The sequence below is a fragment of the Equus asinus genome, chromosome 25 (genome assembly GCF_041296235.1).
Source record: "Equus asinus isolate D_3611 breed Donkey chromosome 25, EquAss-T2T_v2, whole genome shotgun sequence".
In the NCBI taxonomy this organism is placed as follows: domain Eukaryota; kingdom Metazoa; phylum Chordata; class Mammalia; order Perissodactyla; family Equidae; genus Equus; species Equus asinus.
The window spans coordinates 12351935-12363506 of record NC_091814.1 but is presented as its reverse complement, the minus strand read 5'-3'; the positions used below and the strand labels follow the sequence as shown (position 1 = coordinate 12363506).

The 11572-nt window shown below is 43.9% G+C and overlaps 2 non-coding genes across 2 annotated transcripts; both read right to left on the bottom strand.

Moving 5' to 3' along the window:
- Positions 1–6329: 6329 nt before the first annotated feature.
- Positions 6330–6403, bottom strand: TRNAN-GUU (transfer RNA asparagine (anticodon GUU)). The gene has a single exon. It is a non-coding gene; the product is annotated as a tRNA-Asn (tRNA).
- Positions 6404–11484: 5081 nt separating this feature from the next.
- TRNAH-GUG (transfer RNA histidin (anticodon GUG)) lies at positions 11485–11556 on the bottom strand. Its single transcript has one exon. It is a non-coding gene; the product is annotated as a tRNA-His (tRNA).
- Between the last annotated feature and the right edge of the window lie 16 nt (positions 11557–11572).

The following is an 11572-nucleotide window of genomic DNA, read 5'->3' as shown; positions in this document are numbered from 1 at the left end:
GCGATCAGGGCGCAGACTGGCTCCGCTTCTCACTCCCTCAGAGCCAAGTCCGCCCCTTACTCAGAAGGAAACCGAGGTTCGGAAAAGAGCACGTCCTTGGCTCTGCAGCACACAGTGTTAAAGCTACACTAGAAGGGAAGACAGAGCAGTTCCCCTGTGGTCAGGCCTCAGAGCCCAAAGCGTCCCAAGAGTCTCCCGGACCCGCAGAGGTGAAAGGTGATGAGCAGCCGGGTGAGGGCTGGGGGCCCTGCACAGCTGCATTCAGCCCTGGGCCGCTGGGAATCCTCTCCATTTCTGCCTTCAGGGTCTCAGAAATCGAACCTTTACTTTCAGAATTTTCACCTGGAGAAGCCAAATTAGAGTCCTTGTGTGATTCCCTGGTGGCCTAGTGGCTAGGAGTTGGTGCTTTCACCGCTGGCGGCTTGGGTTCCACTGCCGCTCAGGGATCTTCTCTGCATCGCAGAGATGCGGTTTGCGGCAAGATGGGGATGAGGCCTGATCACAGTTTCCAAGGCATCCCCCAGGCTGGCTGGGGTAGGTGAAGTGTGATGTCTTGACCTGGTCCAAGCAGAGAGAGGCATCCTGATTTGTGATGGCTACTCAACTGTACTCCTCCCCAAAGTGGGAGATAGTGACCGAGCTTCTATTTCCAGGATCACAGTGGAGTTCAAGGATAATATATTGATGGGGTTTTTTTCTTGCACTTCCTTTCTTACTGAATCTGAAACTCAAAAAGAGATCTAGCTGTAGATAAATTAGTGGTCTCAGTATAGATATAAGAAAAATTCAAGTTGATAATAAGGATGAGTCTTGAATACTTTTAAACACTTTAAAGAATCCTAATAACTGATGTATAATGGCATAGAACATTTTTATGTCATGTCATATTTCTAAAGATGACTCCTTGTATGTATCACAACACTTTAAAAATTTTGGTCTAAAAACTACTTTATGTTGTCTTTCAGATTTTCTACAATACTGTTAGCATAGTATTCTACTTTATACAAGTCTCGGATTTATTTTCTCTTCAAAATCCGAATGATCCTTGATGAGGATTTTTAGGCTAGTTACTTTTAAAACTGTAGATGAGAAGCAGGCTCCGAGGACTGGAATTTTGCTTGCTCTTTTGAGACATTTGCGTTTGTGAAGGAAGGGGGGATGACCTTGTAGGGACCTGAAATTGGCCACCCCAGGATATGTCTCTTTGGCATCAGGATTGTCTTGGGCTGATTGCTTTCGATAAACTGGGACAGGGAAGGAGGCTCTGGGGAATGGAACTTGCCCTTGTTGGGACACATTTACATTTGTAAGGTAAATCTCTATCTGTAAAAGGTGCCTCCCTCTCTGTACCAGGAAGAAGAGGAGAGATGACCTTGTCCCTAGAAGCTCTTAATAGGGAAGGCAAGAACTTAAGTTGGTTCCTGTCTGGCAATCTCATGTAACTGGTTTAGGGTGGTGGCGTCTAACCTTTCTAACCTTTACTTAATCCAATTTGATTCTTGTCTAAGAGTCATGGGATCACCCAATGACCAGACCCCACCTGCACTGATACCATTTTAACATTTTTTCATGTTCTTTCCTTTGTCTTGTAAAGAGATGAATCATATACCTATGCCTTAAATTTAGCCCTAACCCTCAACTCGGGGCAGCAGCAGGAGCTCTGACTGCCTGTGGGTCCTGTCCCCACACACCAGCTCTGCCTGCCCATGGGCTCTGTCCCCATGCCAGTGGGGGCAGCAGAAGCGGTGGCAGCAGAAGCTCTGCCTGCCCATGGATCCTGTCCCCATGCTATTCTATACTATTCTCTAAATAAAAGAGCACTACTGCCAGATCTTGAGAGTCTAAGAAATCTTTCTTTTGACTCCTCGGCTCACCGACCCCGCATCAATCCTGATACTGCCTAAATCTCCTATGCTGGTTTTACTGATCAAATAAGCAAACTTTAATTCCAATAAATATTTAAGTTTATAAAATTTAAAGTTATGTGTTCAAGTAAATGAAGCATGCTGTATAATATCTTTTAAATGGAGATTAAATCTTATAATTCTAGAAATTATGGTAGCTCAGTTATTCCACTTACAATTTTTGGATAAACGTTTTTAGGTATCATCTAACATATGATTCCAACATGCATTTCTTTGTTATGTGTCACCTAAATTAGTATTTTAAGATCAATCATTATCTTTAAGTTATTTGGCTGATATTAAATTGAGCTAATTAATGTATAATCTTTGCCTGGATATTTTCTAATTAATATAGAAACAACACAACACCTTTTTAATATAATGCTACCTCATATTTTATAGATTATAGAGTGGCCATATGTTAACAGGTTAAGAGGAGGTGTGGGCGCCCTTAGTGGGTGTTGGTGAGCTTGGCCATCATTGTCAGTTTAAGAAGTGTAAACACAAGCAATGTTTGCTCCAGGAAGTAAGGAGTTATCACTGGAGGCCTATTGTTTTCCTGAAGTGTTTGCTTATTTTTTTTAAAAAAAAATCCTAGTTCTTGGTTACCTGCCTTCTAGATCTGAAGCCATCTATTTTCCCACTCTTCCTTATGCTTCTCTTGTCTTACTCACTTCTAGGGACCCTAGACGTGAGTGGGTGGATGCATCTATAGCAGGGACCAGTTGTATTCCCAGCATGCTGCTCTTTTTTGATGCCTCCAGGTGTAGGCACCTCAGGGAAGGGACCTTAGGTTTAGTCATGATGCAGCATCTCTCCCAGAGCACAGCCTGGCACCTAGTAAGTGCCTAATAATGCTTGGTGATTGAAGGCATGCCAATGCAAGATCCCAGAAAGCTGAAGAGGAAGAGAAGAGAGTGGATAAGATTAGGGGCAGCCTAGAGTATGAGGGAGAGAGAGAGGCTGACAGACTGAGATGCACAGGTAGAGAAAGAGAGACAGACAGAGAGAGAGAGTCCAAGAACCAGATTTAGTGTGTAAAAGCCAAAGAGCTCTTTTTTTGCTCATGAGATTCAACATAAGAACCAAGGGAAGGTGAGCCAATAACTCTAAGGATCCAAGTCTGCACAAGATGCATTGTCAGGTGTAGGATTCTGTTGCTTCCAATGATTTTTCTCAAATGGGATAATTTTTGTAGAAATACCCAAACACTGTCAAAGAATTTTATAGAGACAGTTATCAGCATGCTAATGCAACCTAGCATAGCAGGGAGACTGGTCATTAGATTGTGTGCATAAAGGCAAAAATGCAATTCATAAAGGAAAGAGAAGAGGAACAAATGTCTGGGACCAGTAGTTCTTTTCCCCTCCAACTGATAAGCTGCTTGGCAGGAAGCAATCCCCAGTCATTCTGGCCAGTCTTCTCTGGATCCTATTAAGTAGGTCACTATTGAAAACAATTACAATTATTGGAAGACTTTCTAAACATCTTGGAAGTTTAGCTGCTGAACCAATGTAATAGGGTATCTCTGGGTAATGTCCACATTGTTCTACTGTTGTACCTCCCACTAAGTTGAGTCAGGAGGGCACCACTCCTCTTGTTAGAGTATTAGATGCATGTATAGAAAGTTTGCTGTGCTGGCAAGAGTATGAAGAAGCAGGCTCCTTCATCAAGTTGGAAAAATAGATTGGAATATAAATTGGCACACCTCCTATTGACGTCAAACTAAGAATACATAAAGAGATGTCTTCAGCTTCTGGCAAAGGTGGAGTGACAAGAATCAGATTTACCCTCCCCTTCCCCCATGCACTCAAAGAAAACAAAAAGACAAAATACTTGAAATACCAGTTTTCTAGACACTGGAAATCAGGCAAGAAAGACAGCAACCCCTGAGAGATGAAAAACAAACCAGGTGAGCCCTATCATTGGCCCAGCTTACTGCTTTCAGAGAGATTCCAGGCTGGACAGGAAGAGAGAAATCTGAGGCTAACTCCTTTGATTGTGAGGATGAAGCTGAGTATTCGTGGAGAGCAAGGCAGCTAGAGTTCGTAGGACAAAGAGCCAGTGATGAGAGAGGTGGACAGAGAGAGAATCCAGGCATATGGAAAGGACCTCCCTCAGGTATTCAGCAGATACTGATCAGGGCATTCCTATGAAGAAACTGCCTGAGGCTAAGGGAAGAAACTTCTGAAAAGATCATGGAATGGTGCCTGGTGTTCACACAGGGCAGGAAATCTTACTTGCTCCCAACAGCCTGACTGGACTAATAATTCATGGGCCATTGGGAAGAACACTCAGGAAGGTCTTGTTTCAGTAGTAGCAATATCAGCTCTAGACTGACCTACCTAAAAAATCATAATGGCAAGATCCAAAGGGATCGCCAACTGTTTAAAAGTCACTTCACTGTACCCAAGAACAAAACTCAAGAAGATTTATAGGAATACCAACATAGCTGGTACCCAAGAAGGAAAACTTTCACAATGTCTGGCACCCAATCAAAGAATGCCAGGCGTGCGTAGAGGCAGGGAAACATGACCCATAATGAGAAGTATAGTCAATCAAAACTGAACCAGGGGCTGGCCCTGTGGCAGAGTGGTTACATTCGCGCCCTCAGCTTTGGCAGCCCAGGGGTTCACCCATTAGGACCCTGGGTGCAGACATGGCACTGTTCATCAAGCCATGCTGAGATGGCATCCCACGTAGCACAACCAGAAGGACCTACAACTAGAATATACAACTATGTACTGAGGAGCTTTGGGGAGAAGAAGAAGAAGAAGAAAAGATTGACAACAGATGTTAGCTCAAGTGCCAATCTTTAAAAAAAAAAAAAAAACTGAACCAGAACTGACATGATGCTAAAATTAGCAGTGAGGACTTTAAGACAGTTATTATGACTGTATTACATACGTCCAAAGAGTTAAGTAGACATGTTGAGTGTATACAAATGGCCAAAATCAAACTTTAGGGATGAAAACTAGAATATCTGAGATAAAAAATTCACAAGCTGGAATTAACAGCAGATTAGACATTGCATAAAAATAGGTTAGAGAACAAAAAGCCATGAATAATTGAAAATATTCAAAATGAAACACAGTCAAGAAAAAAAAATTTTAATAAACGTAGCATCATGAATGGTAGAGCAACTCTAAAAGGCCTAATATACAAGCAATTGGAGTCCCTGAAAAGACTGGGGGAAAATTTTTTTGAAGAAAATATTTTTGAAGACATGATGACAGAAAATTTTCCAATCATAATGAAAATTATAAACCCACTGATCCAAGGAGCCAAATGAACCCCAAGCACGAGAAACTAGTCACATCATAATTAAATTGCTCAAATCCTTTGAAAAAGAAAAAATCTCCAAAGCAGCCAGAGGAAAAAGACTTGGAACATACATAAAACAAAAATAAAGATGATATCAGATTTCTCATCAGAAGCAGTGCAAGTGAGAAGACAGTGGAGCAATATCTTTAAATGACTGAGTGGGAAAAAGTCAACATGGAATTCTATGCCTCCTCCTCCACAAAAATCTTTCAAAAATGAAGGTGAATAATGACATTTACAGACATACAAATGCTGAAAACTTCATCAACAGTAGATCTACAATACAAGAAATGTTGAAGGAGTCCTCCAGGAATAAGGTCACTGATGCCAGATGGAAATCTGGATGTACACAAAGGGATGACGGACAAGAGAAATGGTATCTGCATGGGAAAGTATATAAGATTTTTTTCTTAGTAGTTAAAGCTCTTTAAATACATGGAACAGATTAAACAAAAGAAATACAAATGGATTGTGGGGTTTATAACTTATGCAAAGTAAAATGCATGACAACAATATCATAAAGGCAGGCAGGGGAGAAATGTGAAGTATGACATTTCTTGAAGGCAGACTGGTAAGTTACAGATGTAAGTTATACATCGTAAAGCAGTCGCTTAAATAACAAAATAGTTATAGCTACTAACCCAACAAAGGAGAGAAAATGGAATCATATACAAAACCATGTAAACACTATGATAAAGCAACTGCTCTTCCAGGACTCTATAGATATTTGTACAAGAATGATGACTGCAGTATTATTTGTAATAATAAAAGCACAGAACCAAAGTAATTTCAAAAGTATATGGAAAGGGTTAAATAAATACTAGTACAAACAAACAGTGGAAGAAACTTCATAGTGAAAAGGAATCAGAAGGTAACAATGATGACTCTACTCTTTTGAGGGTTCGTGGATTCCCAGTGACCTGTCTTCCCCTGGAGCTAATCTCTGAGGGTCCATAATGATCTTGACTTAGATCGTCCCGATGTGCACAAGACACAGAGGACAGGAGGGTATGCGCGGAGCCCTCTTTCCGCCTTTGCTTTAAAGGATGGGCAGAGTATAACCGACAGCAAACACTTGAACGTTCTGAAAACGCGAAGAAGCGTCCCTGGGTGGGCTCGAACCACCAACCTTTCGCTTAACAGCCGCACGCGCTAACCCGTTGCGCCACAGAGACACATGGAAAGATCCTAGCCTCACCCCAACAGAGGACAAGCACTCATTCAATCTAGGTGGGGCCACCCACCTTTTGCAGGACAGCTGTCCAGTCTAAAGCCTCGGAAAACCATAGAGGTGAAGTCGACACAGCATGCTCGTCCCCTTTGAAATACGTTCGTTGAGTGATTCCAAAAGCAAAGGCAGCCGAACGGCCTCGCCCTGCCTTGCTTCACACCCGCCTCAGATGCCAGCACCATGGAGACGCCTGGGGCCGCGACCCCCCGGGCCTGGGCCGAGTCGGGCGCAACGGAAGCTGAACGCCGGTGGGCTCCCGTGATGGCTCTTCCGGACCTTTGCTCCGCCTTCACCCGACCGTCTGCGCAGTTTGCGCTCCCCTCCTTCCACTCGGTCGCGGTCTGTGAAGTAGGGTGGGGTCGGTGTGGCTGCAGCCCGAAGAGGTCAGGTCAAAAGACTAAACGTGAAAAGCAGCGAAAGAAAGCAGAAGCATGAATGAGGTGAGAGCTCCCGGAAAACCTGTGAAGAGGCATAGGCCCGAATCCTGAGAGATGAAAATTGTTTTTATTAGGTAGCAGAATGGGGAGGGAGAAACGGAGAAGATCATGAGAGAGGTCTGGAAGTAGGTGTCCAAAAATAAAACAGCAAAAATACTGTGAATATTTTTACATAAAAAAGAAATTGTAGGAAGTACAGTGCTTCCAGCAGGCCGGGGTGGCATCATGACCCTTTAGTGGTTAGTACTGTGTTGTGGCTGCAGCAACCTTGGTTCAAATCCAAGTTACAGTAGGGCACTGTCCACCACCGGTCTTTCTGTTTGCTTTTCATCCCAGCACCAGCTGAGCTCCTTTAGCAGCTGTCAGAGAGAACAGTTTACCGCTGGCCCCATAGTGAGATGCCATCAAAGGAGTAAATCCCACAATGCACAAATCTATGGATGGCCTGTGGAAGCGAAACTTTGGATGTTTCCTTGTCTCACTATTGAGCAGAAAATATATCCAAAGGTGAAATACCATCTCTCAAGGAGCCTTGTCTGTAGCTTCTATTAATGAAATAGTGTGGTCATAGCCATTTTTCTGGAAAAATATTTCAAATATCAGTGCGAGGGTTTTTACGCTAATGAAGAACGAGTTTATAGTGAATTGTAAGTGTATTGTATTGAAAGTAAAGTGTATTGTACTCTACAATAAAGTACAAACCAGTTGTGTCTACACCCGCTTTTGTCCATCCACCATCCACTAATTTTTATGGGAACAGTCAATTATTGAAACATAGTCCACATAGAGTAAAAATCACAAATCTTTATCAAACACTTTGTTGAATTTTGGCACATGTAATCATCATCCAGATCAAGTTACAGAAAACTGCCTTCATCCCAGAAATGTCCATTGAGCTGCTTTCCAGGCAATTCCTACCCTATCTTGCTTGGTTAATTACTATTCTGAGGTCTGTTGCCATAGATTACTATTGCCTGTTCTTGAAATGCAAATGAACGAATTTTGTATCTCGCTTTCTTCATGGAACATTATGTTCATTAAATATATCCATATTGTTATGCATATTACCTCTTAATTTTGGTATTATTGGAGTAATTTGAGTGTTAACTGGTGTTGTTGATGAGTACCCAGTGTTTTGATGAGCACTCTCTAGCAATCTTTTTCTGCGCTTGCGCCTTCACAGAAGTACTGCAATTGCTGCATCATGACACAGGTACAAGTTTAACTTTATTAAAAATCGGCAAACAGTCCTCTAGACTGGTTGTAAACCCACGACTACGGTTGCAATTCCTCCACACTCTTGTCAGCATTTGGTGTACTAATTCTTTTAAATATAAATATGATATAAATATCATGTGATGGTATCTCCTTCTAGTATTAATTTGTATTTCCCTAATAGGTAAAAAATGTCAAGAATATTTTCTCATAAGTTTTGGTCATTAAGATAACTTCGTTTGTGATCCAGGAAGACCCTGGCTTAGGCTTCCCAGGAGAAGGAAATGGAGTTGTACAGTCAGTCACCTTGGGGTAGGTCGATCCTCCTGAGGTGTCTCTCGGAGACCGTGACCTGGCTTCAGGATTTTTGGAGCAGCAGACCAGAGCGGCATTGGATCACAGGCACAGATCCAATGACTGCCACAGCATCAGCACACATGCTAGGGGCCCCAGGCTTTTGCCGTATCCACACACTTGTCAGTTGAGCGAGAGCTGAATATATTTTTAAAATATTTTCTTTCAATCGATTCATATTCTTTTTCCTGAGTAGTTTGACTTTTTAATTCATCCCACTACCACAAATGGAAAACCAGTATCAGTTCCATAAGCAGAAGGTAGGTGTAAAAATCAATACCAGAATATCAAAACAATGATGTTCCAGGCAAATGCCACAACTTCTCCAACTGCTGTTTTGTTTTTTTTTTAAACCTCTGTGGACTCTACCAGGCACTGCACACTTGCTCCGAAGATCTGTTGGGATAAATGTTGTGTCCAACTGTAAAGGCAAGAGGAGAGGGAGAGCCTGGGAAGGTAATGTGGACCGAGCTACAGAGGCAGCAGGTGGAGTATGTAGATGAGACAGTGCACTGGCTGCCGGTCAGTGGATCTGGAGCCTCTGCTGAAGGGCAGTCAGTCTGGTGGGCCCGCCTGTGGGGTCTCCCCTGGGGGTTGTGGGGGTGGTGGTGAGGGGGCATGGCTTGACTTGCTTTGGGAGAACAGTTTAAAAGAATGGTGAGGGGTGGGTGAAGGGGAGGGTGGTGATCCTGAGTGAACGGTGGGGAGATGGGAGGCTGCATTGTGCCTGCAGGGAGGTGGCTATACTTACCTGGTTGAAGAGATAACTCGCCCACAAAAGTCGTTTTCCTCTGGCCGGCTGTGCTGACCCATGCTGTTTCCCTGCATGTGGGAGATTTGGCTGTGGAATTAATGCTAGCAGAGGACTGAGTTTGCGCTCTCACCAGATATTCTCTGGTTCTTGATGTCTCTTCCATGTTGCCTCATTGCTCTCTGCCAACCCAGGCCCAGGACAGCATACTTTGGTGTGCCACATTCGGCAGTCTCCACTTCTGTATTCCTGGCTTTTTTCTTTCCTGACCAAGCGTATGGAGAAGCCCTGCTTTTTGCGTGATACCTTCTTTCTCTCCAAATGCTACTAACCCGCAGCTGGCCATGGGTGTGTTCATACGTGGGGACCCCACGGAGAGTATGGTCACAGCAGCCCCTGCATGCTGGCTCTTTGGGGTCAGGTCAGAAGGAGGTACCCTTTCCAGGAACAAGAAGCCTGACGCCTGGCTTCTCTGGGAAGCTCTGTGTCCAGCACCAGCTCCATGTCTGGGCTAGCCGGCTGCTTCTTGCCTCTTACCCCATTTACCCTTCACTCACCTTCTGCACACCAGCTGCATTCCTGGGCACAATAAGCCTTTCCCAACCAGCAGAAATGACTGAGACGCCTCTCCAGTGCTGGGGAGAAAATTGGATCCACGTTCTCAAACAACAGGAGGAGAGAACCTGAGGCAGCAGGAGGTTCCCTAGCTGGTTCTCTTGCCTCAGCCATTTGAGGGGCCCGGCTCAGAAGCCTTGAATCCCCGCTCCTCCATGAGGGGCCTATGTTGAGTGCGGCTCATGGAGCTGGCCAAGTTGGTGTCTCTCCCACTACTCCTCAGGGATCAACAGGAATATCCTGTGGAGTTGCTTTGACCCAGAAGAGACACCGGCAAATATTCCAGGAGAAGCCCGGACTCTGCGCACTGGACCACTTCGGAACGACGCTTCCGTCAGCCCATCCTTCCCTAGGAAGACCTTGGAGAGAAGAGGCATGATGGAAGAGAATGTGCTCTTCACTGGCAGTAAAAATTCTACTTTTCTCTGACTTGCCTCGCTGTCGCCCTTCTCTCCCTCATTCTAACACCTCTAGGATAGAAGGCCAGTGGTCTTGCTTTCCTTGCAGATTTTTTGTCTATGGCTTCCCTTCTTTCAGTGGCCATTTTTTCACATATCCACAAATTACTACTAGAATGGTATTCACATGAGCCTTTTCCCCAATGCTGTGGTTTGAAATTGCCCAAATGTCCATCATTTCGGGTGTCGTTTACATTGGTGTAAAGCTTAACATTTACACCAAAATTAAGGTGTGACGAACGCAATAACGTACATATATATCAAAGATATAAGGTTGCTTGATAAGAGCTAGACTGAAAAAGTGTACATCCTTTTGTGTGAATTTGAAGAAAGGACAAGCCTAATCTGTGAGGGTAGACATCTGAATAGTTATAAAATAGCAGAGGATGAAGGCATTACCTGGAAAGTGTATCAAAGGGCCATGCTTAGATGATAGAAAATTTCTGTATGTTATGATCCTGTTGAAGGTTGCATATTTCAATATTCATATAGCTGTCCATTTGTCCATTAGAGATTTGTGCATTTTGTTCTGTGAATACACATTAATAATTCCCTTAAAGGATAAAAATTGGCCGTCGGATTTCAGAGACTGCAACGGAGACCACGACCAGTTTGGAGTAATTGTTAACTCTTTAAAACCTCTTCTTTTTGTGTGTAAAAAAGCCTCGCTGATGTTTGAAATGTTTCCACTAAAAAACCTCTAGTAGGGGCTGGCCCCGTGGCCGAGTGGTTAAGTTCGCGCGCTCCGCTGCAAGTGGCCCAGTGTTTCGTTGGTTCGAATCCTGGGCGCGGACATGGCACTGCTCATCAAACCACGCTGAGGCAGCGTCCCACATGCCACAACTAGAAGGACCCACAACGAAGAATATACAACTATGTACTGGGGGGTTTGGGGAGAAAAAGGAAAAAATAAAATCTTTAAAACCTCTAGTGACTAGACCATTCCCTTAGTGGAAGTTACACACAAGTCTCATTGAGAGCTCGCACCTCATCTTTAGATATTTTCTGTTAAATGGTGTGGTGTGGAGCACGTCCAGGATTATCTCCTGTGACTGTGCTAGAGCTTCGTGCGCTGTTATATTTTCTTCCCTTCTCGTGACGTTATTGCACTTGGTGGCCAGCAAAAAGCGCTCTCTGGCCCCCAGGTAAGAGGGGCAGCCCGTAAGGTTTTAAACACAAAGCAAAAGGGAAACACTGCCGTGACTCGGATTCGAACCGAGGTTGCTGCGGCCACAACGCAGAGTACTAACCACTATACGATCACGGCGCGCCACAGCCCGGGT